Source organism: Phallusia mammillata, chromosome 4 (assembly GCF_965637545.1).
Source record: "Phallusia mammillata chromosome 4, kaPhaMamm4.hap1.1, whole genome shotgun sequence".
Taxonomy (NCBI): domain Eukaryota; kingdom Metazoa; phylum Chordata; class Ascidiacea; order Phlebobranchia; family Ascidiidae; genus Phallusia; species Phallusia mammillata.
Genome location: NC_137255.1, coordinates 23,719,966 through 23,737,095, shown reverse-complemented (window position 1 = coordinate 23,737,095; position 17,130 = coordinate 23,719,966). Strand labels below are relative to the sequence as shown.

Genomic DNA, 17,130 nt, shown 5'->3' with positions numbered 1-17,130 from the left:
CACCGAACCCGTATCAAAAGGTTTTGGGCCGAAACCCAATATTCGGCCACAAGCACAAACAATTTGGGCCGAATCAGGTGGAACGTAAAATCCCCTTGTTTTCAACTAAACCTTGTGTCGTTGATGCGAGTGAACTAGTTTATGGCACATGCATTTACAATGCGTATGCTTAACTTAACTTCTAATATTTTGCAGACACTCGTATTTTTTAGACGCAGCAATTAGTTAGTTTCTGACGTTTCATATTGGCGATGTTTACTGGTTTGGTATAGATTTCATACAATTAAAACAAATAAAAAAAATTCATGGGAAAACGGCGTATAGAAACATGGGAAAACCGCATATTCGGCCGAAATGTTTCGGCCAACCGAAACTTCGGTGTATCACTAGTTCTCAACTCTAATTTCTAAATTATATGCAACTTATTCCAGTTTAACACGTCCACGGACCATCAGCTGAGAACCACTGCTCGAAAGCGTCATAGTTGCATTCTTGAAACCAAACTTACGATCTTCTGCTCTTATTATTACTGACTAAATATCTGGCCTTATTTATTGAACTGGTACTTAGAATAACGCACGAGAATCGTTTAATACAACGTTCCTTTTCATTTTTATCCAGTTTACCATCCTTATGGTCTTGTTTGGACAATACAACTCTTAACTTGAGTCCGTTACCGTTATAAAACACCCGCTTCCTGTGTCAGCGCTGCAAATAGCGTATTCGGGTATTTTCACACTGTTCGAGTCGCGTTTGACCGCGTATGGTCCTTTGTTGCTTCTCTGGGGCTCAGATCGTGGCGTGACTAATAACAAGAAAGTAGTCAAAGGCTAATGTGCGTTTCTAAAGTCTAGGATAGATCATATTACCAACTATGATATTGCATAGCACAACCTTGTCGCTATGAAGGCCGAGTCGTCTGAAGATCCGTCTTAACTGTTTATGACGTCATCGTATATATTATGATGCTAGCTGCAAACGGTTATTAAGCTGCTAATATTCTTTCCAGTCCCGCAAAATCTGTTTAGAGCAGTTTTGAAATCCAATTATTTAACAATTTAACGTACATGTTCACGGCCGCAGGTTGTGCACTCCTGGCCATAGCACCATGCCCCAGCCAAATCAAAACCACGCCTCATAAAAATGTAATGATAGTGGTTAATATGTTTGCAACAACTTTTAGAGTTTCAAATTTGCGACGTGCCAACTATGAAATCATTCTAGTAAAAAACTTTTAGCATGTTGAAGAAATTTGACGTTAATTTTACAACCGAAATCTACAATGGTAAAAATGAGAAAAAAATGGTTCAGGAACGTCTAAGGTCCAGATGAATCATAAACCTATCATAGCCCAATTAGGGCAAGAAAGTGCCAGACTGGTCTTGGGCGCCTGGCCCGTAGGATTGTTATGGAATGTTTGTTTTGTAGCGTTGCCTGCAATTGTTGTTTTTGCCAAGTCTGTGGCTGTAAAAAAACTTTTTGCATAGCCTAAGGCAATTGCAGAAAGTTAATGACAAATGACCAAAACTATTTCACTGGCAACACTGTTTCTAGCCAATTTTTACACCAATCTACACAAATAAACACAAAATGAACAACATCTTTATATTTCCATTAGGTTTGCACGGAAATATACGCGGAACTCAAATGAACTTAAGATATGTATGTAGCCTGTCTAGAAGTGAAAATGGAGTAATTGGACCAAAACGAAACCTTCACTCCACTTTGAAAAACTAATTGTTAGGTTTTGCAAACAAATAACACATTTTAATCTCTTGTTGAGTCCAACGCACTTACTCCCACTTTACACGTATTTAGAATAATTCATTACAATAATATTACCACAAGAGTGTTGTTTGTTTGAATTACAAATATTTTGATAACTGGTATATGGTTAAACAGATACGCAAAGTACATTAAAAACTATATGTTCTGTTGCTCATTTCCACAATGCATGTTGTGCAAATTAAAAGCCACTAACGATTAAATGACAAACAACAAACAAACACCAAAACGCATAATAACAGATATAGCCCTATACCAATCAAAACAGGTAAGATAATCTAATGAATATTAAAAAAACAAATTTATTGTATGAAACTACGACCGTGATTTAGCATTTTTATACATTTACAAGCAATTTTATTTAAACTGTAATCCTCTGTAAAAGTAATTTTGTTCTGCTTAAGTATGTAAAGTTAAAGGTTTTGCTCGTATTTCTTTTATCAAGACAATGCACAAAAACGACACAACCAAAAAAACTGACACAAACAAAAATTCTTATGTTGACAAACACTTCATTAGAGTTTTATTTCCCCTTCTTTTCCACCACAGCATAAACATCACCTCCACTTTCACCATCATTTTCATCTTTACTTTTGCTTTGTTTGTTTTTATTATGATTTTCTTTGAAAACCACTGCATACACTTCTTGGCTTTCTTCTTGGTTTTCATTCAGATCACACGAAGCATTGTTGCAATTCCGTCCTTGGTTTTCGTATTCATTTGTTACTTTGACTTCTTCTACAGAAGCATACACTGTTGCTTTGTTCTGGTTTACAATGTAGTTGTAGGCATGATCTTCTTCATTTGATTGATTTAAGGTGTTATTGTAGGTGTGGTATCCACCTATGTTAGCCGCATGGTCCTGGGCCTCTATTATATCATCTTTGTTGGAAACATTGACAGTTTCTTTACCATCCGTAGTTTCTTCGATCACAACATTTCCGTACGTTGGTGATTTCAAACCTAGTGGCTGGGTGATTTTCGTTTCATCTTTAATGTACAAAAATACAAAACATTTTAATGTGGTGTAAAGATTGAGACTAGTATGTAAGATGAAGTTTAGGCCTGAAAAATGTATTGTATTTGACTTTTTGTCATTTGTTTGGTTTAGAAAAGATATCACGTGTTTCACATACAGTCTTACTTATTTCAGCGTATTCCCGTTTTTCATCCTTATCCTGTGTCACCGATCTGTAACATATTAAAGTAAATAAAATAACAGTTTAGAATCAATTTTGTAACACAGATCTTACCCTCTACGTTTACGATAGATCAAAGTTACTAAAACTCCAACGATAATAACTACGCATCCAGCAATAGAAGGAAGCACAATAACAAGCGATGAAGAACTTGCTTCTTCTGAAAAATGAAATGTTTCTTTACATAAGAACTAAATGCCAGAACAAGTAAAAATACTGGTCCTTTTAAGCAGGCTTGTTTGGGAATACTCCTTTACATTTGACCTAATTTACTTTCAATACAACTGTGATTTTTCCTTTGAATTCGAGTACATGAACGATTTATAACAATAGGAGAGATATAGTTTGTTTTGTGTAGTTCACGAACATTGTAGTGACTCAAATGTGATTACTTAACGAGTGTCTGTGTTTTTTTTTAGACGGATCATGCACTGATTCTGTTAAGTTTGATTTGTCATTTAATAATTCAGCCGGTACATAGTTATTCGATTTATAGTAAAAATTCCCAACAAAGATCATTCTTACTTTATTTGTTGTAAATCACCTAGTACAGCAAAAACACAGGAAATCACAAAAACTATTCGAAAAACAGGAAAGCAGTGGTTACTTTCAATCTTATGTAAGTTTTTTAAGTCTCAACATCAGGAATTTGGGTTACGTAAATTTAGAGCAGTTCCACCGATGTTACTCTACCTGATAAAGCTTCCTTTGTTGCACCGTGGATGCTTTGTGTAGATCTTGACCGCTCCATGTGAGTCGTTTCTGTTTTAAATTCGTGTTTTTAAGCAAGAAAACGACATTTTTTATTTTTTGGGGGGTAATGTCTCTGATAACCATATTTGAACGGTAGTCCTTATAACAGCATCTGTTCGACATCAGATGTCGTTTTTGCCCAGATGGCCTAATTCCTTAACAAGGGCCATTTGTAGGCTGCTGTTATCCCTCCCGGCCCACCAAAGATTACCATCAAGGTGCCCCTTTGTACTGGCTGCTTTCAATCTACTTGGCGACAACAACAATTCAGACGCAACCGACTGGATAACCACCCAGTGGAAAAAGAGATGGGGAAACACCACCACCTAACTTCATTACATCTGCCCCGACCCACCGAACAAACAATCAGGGTTCGGTCTGCTTTGGCGGGGCTGAACACCCTGCAAACAGGGATGGTCGCGTTAGATCGTCCATGCACAAGAGGGGCCCGGCTACTTCTGACCACGTCATATTACGGTGTCCGACATACCGTCCACCATGTGGAAAGAGCGGTCTGGCGGCATTTGAACGGCAATAACAACGTTCAACACAAAGTATAATATTTATTTACAGCTTCAATTTGCGTCCCACCTTGTTTTCGTCGACTGGTTCCACCTACGTATCTCCCTCAATCGTGTTTTACTGTCATTGCGCCAAACCCATACTCTGGTGAGCTCTCGACACATAACGCTTTATAATACAGTGTAGCTACAGCAGAGTTGCAAGTCGGGCCGGGCTTTACGGGCCGGGTTCGGGTTCGGACCGGGTTCGGGCCGGGTTTGGGCTTAGGTATTTGTGAAAAAACGGGCTTAAAACGGGCCTGACTTTACGTTCCGTGTCCGCCATTTTTTTTAGCAATTCTCTGGCTTTGGCCTAATGCCCACCCTCCTCTAAAACGTATTGTTTGCCCAATTGTCTACTATTGTTCATTGTGTTTGTTGTCTTTCTCTTTTTTCTTTCTCATCCTTTGTAAGGCTTTCGTGGATAGGCCTGTCAATCAAAATTTCGGGCCTAAACAGGCTTTGCAAAAACGTTTCGGGTTCGGGCTGGGCTTCGGGCTTATACTTTCGGGTTCGGGCTCAGATTTTGGGCCCGCTTGCAACTCTGAGCTGCAGCGCGTTTACTTATGTTCCACCAATTGTGTTCTCTACTGTTTTGCCCTCCATAACGTTTCGACGTTGAGCAGCTATATACAGCTCGGTCTTTCATCAAGCAAAATAAACTCAATTCAACTTCAAAAATATCTTACCTTGATGTTTCAAGCTGGTGGCTATTTTGGGCGTCGTTTTGACTGTAGCGTGTGATATCGTAGTGTGAAAAGTCTGACGTGCAGTTTCTGTGGTTTCCATGCGAGAGGTTGACTTCGTTGTTACTACACAATTTGTTTTGTTTTTACAAAAAAAATTATGAGGCCTTAAAACACTATGAAAAGTTATTGATACGAAGGAAAATCGTTGCCTTTTCAAAATATTGTGATAAAAATTGTACAACTGCGTAGTCACAAGTATAAAGGAAATAAATAACACAAACAGTGCAGTTTCACATAATTTCGATCGATGTACTCCTATTGAACATGACCAATGTACTTCTTGTCATATGGTGCTTAGTTTTATTGTCCTGAGATGGTTTGATTAATATGTTAAAAAATACCTGGAAGATTTCTTTGACAAATGTATCTTGCAGGTGATAACACACATCCAATATCAATCCACATTAAAGCAGGCCTAATTTCGTCATGCCATCCCATTGTCACACAATTCTCATTTCCACCTCCACCATTGTTTGGTTCCCCATCTTTCCACTGTCCCACGTCAACATTCGTTCCATCAGTCCATTTAAAGTTGTTTGTACCTTTGATTCGTGTCGCTCCAATAAAAAACGAATATGGAGATGTAAGATCTTTGAAATAATTTTGAATTATTTTTTTTACAAAATCTATCTTGTTTACTGCAATGCTTTTTTCCTGGTAGTTAGAAATAGAAAATGATATTTATTTGAGGGAAACATTATGGGCTTGTCAGCCTACATTGACGAAATTAACACGTAAAGTACAAGTGAAAACAAAACACTACAAACAAGATGTCAAATTTTGTAATCCACCAACTGTTAGATTGTTTTTGTCACAAATGAGATTTGTGTTGCTTTTATGTAAAGAGAACATTACGGTGATGTTGTTTTCAGCAAACACAAACTTTTGATTTACCTCGCAGATTTCCAATTTTGTTTAACAGAAAAGCGTGTAGTTCAGGTGTTTTAACATTTGCAACTGTAGCATCTTTAGCAACACATCCAGCTTGAGCTCGAGCATATGAATTGACAGATTTTGCTTTTTCAATGTAGTACTCGTGTCGTTCAAATGAGTACCAAGTTTGTGCATTGACAAGTTGCACAATAAAGAAAACATTAAACCATAAAGTTGTCATTCTGTCGCAATACCTGTATGCTACCAAAATTCTACCCGGAGCACTGTCAGCATCTTTGTGGTGCAAAGTACATCACAGCACAACTTAAAATAATGTTACGACAACTTGCTATTTTTCTGACAAAAGTTCTTTAAGTATTAGACAAAATATGTCTATAAACCCGTCTCAATCTTCTTGTAGATTCTGCCTTTTATAGTCTTTCCATGTTTGATCTTCGTATTCAGCATTAAAAATCGAACGAGGCGTGAAACTTTCCTTTAGGATTTTGCAACGTAGTAGTTACGTCATTACTATACAGGAAATTTTGTGTTATTGTTGTGCATGACGTTTGTGCCAATGTGTTTTTATAACTATTTGGAATGGATGAAACGAAGTTTCACAAAAGGAAATCGCTTTCTTACAAATCAATTATAACTTATTGCTTTCACCTTAGTCAAATATGAAAAGTTGCTTGCTATTTTGTTAGTTGCGTGCCAGGTTGGGTTTATGAATGGAAAGGCCAAACTAAAACGAGCGAAAACAGAGGCTAAACTGAAGGCTTACTATGCCAACTTATCAGGGGCGGCTCGTGCGAGGGGGCTGCGGAGCTGCAGCACCCCCAGTATTTTTACTTGACATTCCTATTCCAAGTTGTTATACAAAACAATCTTTACATATAGTTTTTATGTTTGATCAGTGTATACTAAGAATAACTTTTATGGCATTAATCGGCATTTATTAAAACAAAATTAGTAAAAATTTTGTATTATTTAAAAAAAATCAAAATAATGATAAGTTATCTATGGCGGAGCTGCAGCTCCAGTTTCGTGACGTTTCATGACGTTTTCAGTTGTGCGCATGCGCACTTGGAAAAGCTACATGCCGGGCGTAATAGGCGAGAGGGGGCTGTGGCTCGCGCAGCCCCTCCCGTGACGTAGCGCTAGTTGTGTGGTCTGCTTCGCGTCAGTGAGCTCCAAAGCCAAACCCGTGTACTGTGTTTTTAAGTTCGACAGTGAGTGCAGTTAAATAATTATTTTGCTATCATTAAATTTATTGTTTGACTGTTAGTCGTGACTTTTTAAGATGACTGTAAGTGAGTTTCAGTTTTTACAGTTATCATTGAATTAAAAAAGTGTATCTAACACCTTGAAACAGAAAAAAAGGTCATCTAACACCTTTAAAAGTCACAATTAAGCTTTATAATAATTAACTGAATTAAAAAGATTTGTGAAAGTATGGGACAAAACATCTGCTACTCCAATGTCATGCAGGAATAAGCAACAACAAGAAATACTCAGTTTTAGTTCCTATAATGCTACCAAAGAAAAATTAAATTTGTGACTGTGAAGTTAAATGCCTCACTGAAATTCAGGCAATATCAAATGCAGAACAAACAACTGCAAGCAACAGGAATTTTGAAATGAAGACAAAAAAAAGAGTGAAGACAATTTAAAGTGTGGATTTCTTAACACACCATGTGGACAGTATTTGCAATCAAGTGCAATCATGTGTATTGATATAATGGACATGTACTGTTTGTCTAACCAGTAGCTGCTAAATTGCTTCACAGGAAGTGTTTCTTAAGAATGAACATTCTACAGGGGAGATAGCAGTGACCACCAAACACATCCTATTGTTGACAAAGAAAAGCTAGTTACTCAAATGAAAATGTTTCTGTAGATCTGATGTTTATGATTACTTTGAAAATAATTAATCTAGAGATGATGTTTTGACAAATTAAATTACTAGGATGAAAAATCCTTTTTTGCTCTTTCCATGATTTCTTCAAAGGCAAAACAGTTCTTTATAACACTGAAAAAGATGCCAATTTTTCTGAGGAACACCAATATTTCCAAAAGACTTGCACTTGCAGTGCTAGCTCTAAATAGAAAAAAGTTTCTTAACTGTCATTTGGAAATCAAGGAAAAAGCTATCAATTATCATGCCCAAACTATAACTTCATAATTCATTTTGGTTGGAAAAAGGAAACACAAGATTTAAAAATATGGTTTAAATTTAAGTGAGAGTGTTGTAAATTTTAAAGCTTGAAGGCGTTTTGCACTTTTTATAATAAGTGTTTTATAAGCTATTTGCCAGCAAGCAGCAATTATAGCAGTTAAGAAACTAAAATACAATTAATAGTCTGTACACAAAAATTCAAGAAAGATGTTTAAATGAACAAGTTCTGAAACCAATGTAATGTGGTTGTTAAATTTGTTAGTTATGATACCAATAAAAAGCTGTATGGCTAGTTTTTTTGTGTGACAATAATCTGTGAAGTGTCATAGAATATGTTGAAAACGCTGACTGTGACTAAATTTACTTAAATGAAACATGACAATTTTTGTTGTCGAACTGAAATACTTCGACCTTTTTCGACTCATTTATATCTATTTTTTCTATATTCCTGTTGTGTTTTACCGTATTTACAACCGCTTCGTTTCGAAGCTGTGCCACGTGTGTTTTTGTTTTTCACATTATTACTGAACGTTATTGTGTTTGGCCCGTCGCTGTGCAAGTAAACAAAATACACAAATGATGCCGTCTGCTGTTTACACTCGTGTACATTATTGCGTAACAAAAATTACGTCACAATGGAGTTGCTAGTTAAGATTTGTATTACTTGTTTTTCTACACAAAACAAATGGCTAGAAAACTAGAAATGTAGCTTTTCAATATATTGCCAACTTATATATGTTCAGTAAAGGCTAAAATTTGTGGGGGCAGCACCCCCACAAATTTTAGGCACGAGCCGCCACTGCAACTTATAATCCCTCCCATGTAATGTTATGGTATCTGTTACAAGACATTGTTTCTGTAACGTTAAATATATTGTCGTTTAATGCTTGCAAGTGTAGTTGATAACTTACTACTTTTGTGTAATATCGCAACCACCAAAATGACTGCGTGGTTTGCACTTCCTAGTGAATCCTGGGTTAATGAAGTGGACTGTATTGTTCCCGACTTCAAAACATTTAATTGTTTCCCTTGTGTACAATGTTTTACATAAATGAATATTTTTCTATTTATAACTAGTAATCATGCTAAATGCAAGCAATTACCAGCGACATCTTTTGAATCAAACAGTATTTACAGCTGACGCACATTTAGTGCTAAGTATGCAGAACGTTTTATCCAAACAATGCTTGTTTAAACACAATTCCTCGTTCACATTGATTTGGTAATTCGCACGCTTAGTAGAAACACGTACCACGGGAAACCCCACGGAGTACTGTAAATGTAGTAAAGTTACCCTACCCAAGTGAAAAAAGAAACAAACAAATGAACGTTGGGACAAACTTTCAAAAAGCGGTAGTAGATCGGCGAATATGCAACCACAACGCTTCAGTGTATCGTTTTGTTTGCAAACATATGGACACAGATAAAAATTAACCACTCAAACAAAAGTGAAATTGTCAAAACGAATGGGTAAAAACAGTTTATAAAATTGTTTGAACCAGCCTGAAAAAATTGCATTTCACATTTCAAAGTGGTTTAAGTTTTGTTGAGTTGATTTATGCATCTTAGTTTTTATATTCATTTGCAATCTTTAATTTCGTTGTAACATAATTTGCTGCTTGGTTTTGGTTTACAATGTAATTGTAGGTATGGTTTTCTGCACTGACATCTGTCATGTTATTGTAGATGTGGCTTGCTTTGTTCATGTTCTCCGTGTTATTATAGATGTGGCTTGTTCCCTTTGGTTGGACCATGTCTATGTTGACATGAGCGTCTTCCACTTGGCATTCTGAAACTTTCTTCTTCTTGTCATCTTTTCTTACATGTAGGGTATTTTGGTACGTAGGTGCATTGTTGACATTGCAAACTGCTTTGTGGGTAAGGTTAGTTTCACCTTTAAACCAAACAAAAAGTCAGTATCTTGACTCGAATATCAATTTTATTCCAGTATCCCTTTGAGGAAGTATTTGGTATAGTAGTGAATATACTTGTATAAATTCTACTCAGTGCTAGCTGCTTTAATACAAAATGCTTTTCATTTTACCTTTTAAGTGATTGTTAAAGGAAGTATCAACCAGGACTTACCTATTTCTGCGTAATCATGCTTTGGCTGTGTTGTCTTCTTTGTAAATCTGTGTTACATTATATTAAAAATTAATCACAAGTTATATTTAAATCACAGCTAAATCGAAATACCTTCTGCGGTAAATGAGAAATATCGCAACTCCAATGACAACAATCACACATCCACTGATGGACAGCAATACAAAAACAAGCATTGATGAGCTGGTTTCATCTGTTTCATGCAAGAAGGTTGAGTTTTGGTACATAGCTTTGCACATGTGGCCGAAAAATTACTTATAAAACAACGTTAAGTAAAATAAATCTTTGCAATCTTTTGCGTTTATCTTCATGAAGATAGATGGAGGCATTATTCCTAGAAACAAAAAATTAAGTTCCAATCACGATAAATTTACATCAAACCTGCACTACCTGATTTAATGTCCCTTGTTGTACCTTGGATGCTTTGTGTGGGTTCTGACTACTTTGAATTATTTGTCTCTGCTAAGCCATTGAAGTTAAATTGTGAAACAAGCAAACGACAATCCAATTTTAAGTTGCAATGTACAAAATAAAACTTACTTTGAATTTTTTGGTTGGTTGTTAATTCAGGTTTCCTTGCACTTGCTATGGTTATGTCGGTGTTATGAATTTGCGTGGATTGCAGAGTTGTTGTGATGGATGTGGTTGTTGCTATAAAATGTTTAATCTTTATGAAAACAAACGGTCCCCCAAATTTCTCCGAAACGGTCCCCAAATTTCTCCAGCGGTTTCCCAAAATTTGCGCTTGCAACTACAGTAGAACTACTACAACTACAGTACTTGCGGTCTCTTAAAACTACTTAGCGGTCACCCAAACCAAACCTTAAAAAAAACCTGCCATTGAGTTTTGTTGGACTATATGTATTGCGTCGAATTGCTGTTTTGGATTTGATAACTTTAGAACATTGGAAGGTAACTGATTTTAAACTTTTTGTCATTAATAGACCAAAGACTAATTGTATAAAACCTCTGATGTGTTACCAATGTCCAGGAATGTTGGCTTTACAAGGTAACCCTCATTTTTCAATCTGCAAAAACCCAGGCTCAAATCTTGGTAAGCGTTATTTCGGGCATGCAATTAATTCATTGTGTCATTTTTTCTAAATGTATGTTTTCTTTTTAGACAACCGTGTTCGATCATGCTTGAACCGTGTCCGATCCTGCTTGAAACGTGTTTGTACGTGATTGAAACGTGTTTTAACATGCTTTATAGTGCGCGAACTTGTCCCTGTTTTATTGATTTGCACTTGTTTTGTCCTTGACCGTGACGTTATTCGTCTCATACGTACGTGTGCTGAATACATACACGGGTATACAGAAACTTGACTATTTCTAGTGTGACGGATACCCTAATTCTCGATGTTATAGTCTTATTTCTTGCATAACATGTCTGCAATACCTGGAAGGTTTCTTTGACAAATGTATCTTGCGGGTGATGCACATCCGAAATCAATCCACTTTAAAGCAGGCCTAATTTCTCCATGCCAACCCATGGTTACACAATTTTCATTTCCAAAACCACCATTGTTCGGTTCCCCATCCCTCCACTCTCCCACATCGGCACTTGTTCCGTCAGTCCATGTAAAATTATTTGTACCTTCGATTCGTGTCGCTCCAATATAAAACGAGTATGGAAATCCCAGGTCTTTAAAAATGAAGTTTGAAGTTTAATATTTCTATAGAATATATGTTATGCACTGCATTGCTTTTATACAACAAGAAAGTTAAGTTTTATTATCTTAGCTTCAAAAAAAAGTTGTTAAGTTGTAATTATTTAATGTATTAACTTAAAAAGTGTTTTTTCACATCAACTTTCCCGGTGGTTAGAAAATGATATTTACTGCAGGGAAACATTTTGGGCTTATCAGCATACTTTAACCAAATTAACACGTAAAAGACATGTCCAAACAAAACGTTACTGACGAGATGTCAAATTTTGAAATCCATGCACTTACTGTTAAATTGTTTTGTCACAGTTAAGAATCGTGTAGCTTTTATGCTAAGATAACGTTATAGTGATATTGTTGTTTTTAGCAACCACAAACATGTAATTGGAAGCTACCTTTTAGAATTCCGATTTTGTCCAACAGAAAGTCGTGTAGTTCGGCTGTTTTTACATTTGCAACTGTAGCATTTTTCGCAGCACAAGCATTTTGAGCTTGATCATATGAATTGACAGATTTCGTTTTTTCTATGTAGTATTCATGCATTTCAAATGAGTACCAAGTTTGTGCATTGACAAGTTGCACAAGAAAGAGAACATTTAACCATAGAACTAGCATTCTGTGGTAAAAACTGTAATCTGCAAATATGCGAACTGTTTCAACCTTCGGTACTGCCAACATCATGGTGGCGCAATGTGCTTCACATTATAGCTTATAGATACAACATAACGTCAAATTTGTAACAAACATTTCTTCCTTGAAAGGCAAAGTTATAAAAAAGAGTTAAAGCTCTTAATTATCTTCAATTCTTATATCGATTTTTCTTTACCTCTCTTTTAATGTTTCTGGTATAATGTGCGCATGCAGGCGTCGCATTAGTCAACTTAGGCAAACTTTACTACAGATATAGAGTCTACGTCACTACAATACAGGAAACTTTGTGTTATCTTTGTTTATGACGTCTATGGTAATGTGTTATCATATCTCTTTGGAATTCGAAACAACATCCTATTTTTTCGTGTATAAGAAAACATCTACAAACCTCTCTAATACATTTTTGCTTTTTTGGTTTCTGTCTTTTATTCTTAGTTTCTAATTGTTAGGATTTATGAATGGGAAGGTCGTAATGAAACGCACAAAAACTCATGTAACTTTTAATCTGTGCATTGTGAAATAAAGTCGTTACATAGTAGTATTTCTATACGGTATATCTGTGCAATATTTGTCAAGTAACGTGCCCACGTTGATACTGCGATTTGAAACGCCACAAATTTAATACATTGCAACATGTGACCTTTTCGATACTCCGTTTACTTGGCCCTGTTTCTGATGATTATCGTCTTAGAGATAAAGTTCGGTGAATATGTTACAACATACGCAGTCTTTCATATGACTCACTTGAGAACATTCTTATCTCCTGAATACTTTTTAAAAACTGATGATTTTGTTCTAATCTAATTGTCTTGTGTGTCGTACAGCACACCTTGCTTTCGTATTATACGATTTGACGCGCCTTTAATCTGGCAACCGCCAAAAATTCCAAATGATTTGAGCAATCAATGATGGGGTAAATCAGTCGACACTTTTAGGCTTTCAAGACATTTATTTTTATACCATGTGCACAATATCTTACAGAAACAAATAATTTTGTTATAATTGACAGAGACTTAACAACAATTCTTAAATGAAATTAATATATGTATTGAATGCATGCACAGCAAATTCTTTTTAACTTAAACCTACTTTTATAGCTCAAGCTCATTTAGCCAATACAGAAACTCTGTTGATTTCTTTATAAACAAAAACAACCCTTGTTTTGACGCCGTTTCTCGTTTATACTGATTTTGTTTTTTTGCACTCCAATAGAGTACGGGTTCCCCCGGATAAGAACCCCTTGGTTAAAGGCAGTAAAGTCATTAACTACACAAGTTAAAAGAAACAAACAAAACAAACGAACGAACACGTTAGAAAAAATGCGGATAGATCTGCACATATGTGCACAACGCTTTCAAGTGTTGTTACGCCAGCAAAAAAATAGCATAAAAGAACAAACAAACAAAGTGAAAGGTACACAAACAAATGTTAAAGGGCCATCAAAAAAGAATTACAGCTAAATTCATTTAAACTAAAATATATAATTAACCAATTTTTTTAAACGGTTTACGTTTTTAATAAGTCGATTTATACATCTTAGTTTTCATAGTCATTTGTAATCTTGACATCTTGTGTTTTAGCATAATATGCTGTTTGGTTGTCGTTTGCAATGTAACAGTAGGCATGGTTTTCTGCATTAACCGTCTTTATGTTGGTATGAGCGTCTTCCCCTTGCCATTCGGAAATTTTATCATCTTTGTTGTCGGGTTTTGTCTTTAAGGCATTTTCATACGGAGGTGCATTGTTGGAATAACAACCTGCATTAGGGTCGTGGTTGATTTCATCTTACAAAGAAACGAATGTATTTGAGAAATTAAATCCAAAAGCAATTTTAAAAAGTCAAAAAGAGTAAGACATATAGTATATTTTGAGCATATTTTTGCGGCAGTAACTAATATTGTAGATACTTTAAATAATTATTATCCATTGATGGCTGCTTTAATGGATTATGCGTTTGTGTTTTACCTTTCGCGTAAGTGATAAAGAAACTATGATGCAAAACATACCAATTTCCGCATATTCACGCTTTTGTTGTTTTGCCTTCTTTTTCAATCTGCAAAATAAACTACAAGTAATTTTTACAATATATAACTAAATATGTATTTACCTTTTGCGGTAGACGAGAAATATTGCAATTCCTGTGAAAACAACAATCCATCCACTGATGGACGGCAATACAGTTACAATCAATGAGGAGCTGATATCTGAAGTAACGTTTTTTGTTTGTTATTCATTTATTCATAGTTTTGACTGTTATTATTCAAGTCTTTGTCTACATTTAAAGTTATTTTAAAGCAAGTATGTATTAGTACTGCAAATACATGTGTACTATTGTTTGCAATCTGATCATCTTAAATATTGCAGTCATTTAAGTATGACTTGATGTACATAGAAACACACAACATGATAACAAAGTATTAAATCTGTAAACCAGACAAATGTACATTAAACTTGCACTACCTAATGTAACATCTGTTGGTGTACTGTTGACACTTTGTGTAGGTTAGACTGAATTATGAATAAAATGTTTGTTTTTTTCTGTAGTAATATAGTGAAACAAGCAAATGTTCAGTTTCAAGCTCTTTTGTTTATGTTAAAACTTACCTTCCTTTTTCTTGCCAGTTGTTATTTCTGGTATCCTTCCAATTGTCGTGGTTGAGGTGATGGTGTTATAAGCTTGTGTGGCATCTAGAGTTGTTGTTGTTGGTAATGATGTTGTTGTTGATGGGGATGTTGTTGTTGCTATTAAAACGGTTTGTCGTTATGAAAGAAAACGGGCTTTAGGAATTTCCGCAAGGGAATACTTAAAAACGTGTACATAACCACAAAAATTGCCTTCCGATGTTGTACACATATCGTTGCGTACGAACATTGTTGCACCATAAATGAAACAGTGGATTCCCAGCAGTTTAGGCAATATGTTTTTAGGGCTGTACATTTTCTGGGTATTGCCGGGCGAACCAATGCGTCGTATTTGTTGCAATGTTAAACCGTAGTTGTCGTTGTATATTTTGCATGATATATTAAGCAATACCTGGAAGATCTCGTTGACAAATGTATCTTGCAGGTGATGAACATACAATATCAATCCATTTTAAGGCTGGCCACCTCTCTCCAGACCATCCCATTGTCACACAATTCTCATTTCCACTGCCAGCATTATTTGGTTCCCCATCCTTCCACTGTCCTACATCAACACTTGTTCCATCAGTCCATTTGAAGTTATTTATGCTATTGATTTTTGTCGCTCCAATGAAAAACGAGTAGGGCCAAGCAAGATCTTTTAAAACAAAGTTTGGAAGTTAATATTTATGCAAGAATAGACTTAAGATTTATTATATTCCTTTATTTGTTGGTAATACAACAATATGTTTGGGAATGCAAATATTTGCTTTAATCAGCATGGTTTGCTGAAATTGACACAAGTAATACACGCCAAAACTGCATGATTTCAAACAAGTTGTCAATATTTTCCTTTTACTAATGTTATTTACTGCAACCCTTGAAATATAATTAAATTTTACCTTTCAGATTTCCGATTTTGTCTACCAGAAAGGAATGTAGTTTGGCTGTTTTAACATTTGTTATTGAAGCATTTTTCGCAACACATTCTGCTTGAGCTCGGGCATATGAATTGACCGATTCCGCTTTTTCGATGTAGTATTCTTGTCGTTCGAATGAATACCAAGTTTGTGCGTTGATAAGTTGCACAATGAAAATTAAATTAAACCATTTAATTGTCATTTTGTAGTCTAAACTGTAATCTGGAAACTATTTATTTGCTCAAATGTTCATCTTAACTGATACTGGTCAATCTGGCGATCCCCTACTACGAAGCTGACATGTGCAGCATACGAGGCAGGCAACGGTGCTTGTGATTCGACTTTCGGCGGATTCTCCACTGAGCCTGTGTAGCTCAGTTGGTAGAGCACGAGTCCGGGAAAGACTCCTGTCGTGGGTTCGAATCCCACCGCAGGCTAGATTTTTCTAGCCTACGCCTTGCCATATGGTGGTGAATGCTTGGTGACCGGCTGATTCGGTGTGGCGCCTTCGGTGGGCCTGGCGTACTGTGATTTACATATGAGTGTGCCGTGATCGCTGGTCTGCATCGACGCTTCAGGGCTGATCCCAGTTATGAATTTATGTTCATCTTAACTGATACTGGTCAATCTGGCGATCCCGTACTACGAAGCTGACATGTGCAGCATACGAGGCAGGCAACGGTGCTTGTGATTCGACTTTCGGCGGATTCTCCACTGAGCCTGTGTAGCTCAGTTGGTAGAGCGCGAGTCCCGGATAGACTCCTGCCGTGGGTTCGAATCCCACCTCAGGCTAGATTTTTCTAGCCTACGCCTTGCCATATGGTGGTGAATGCTTGGTGACCGGCTGATTCGGTGTGGCGCCTTCGGTGGGCCTGGCGTACTGTGATATGCCGAATTTTGCGATTTTTTTTATCTAGGCTCGTTTATTTCAATACATGTTACAACCTCAATAAGCATCTTTAGTTACATTATTTTACACGTACCAGGAACGTTTTGATTACAGATAAGTTGATATTTGAGTCGCAGTTTAGATTCGTCTAGTATTTATACAAGCTTATTACGGACAGTC

The 17,130-nt window shown here is 36.2% G+C and overlaps 2 non-coding genes across 2 annotated transcripts; both read left to right on the top strand.

Annotated features, from left to right (window-relative positions):
* The first annotated feature begins 16,424 nt into the window (after positions 1-16,424).
* Trnas-gga (transfer RNA serine (anticodon GGA)) lies at positions 16,425-16,498 on the top strand. Its single transcript has one exon. It is a non-coding gene; the product is annotated as a tRNA-Ser (tRNA).
* A 281-nt stretch (positions 16,499-16,779) lies between these two features.
* Trnas-gga (transfer RNA serine (anticodon GGA)) lies at positions 16,780-16,853 on the top strand. Its single transcript has one exon. It is a non-coding gene; the product is annotated as a tRNA-Ser (tRNA).
* Positions 16,854-17,130: the final 277 nt, after the last annotated feature.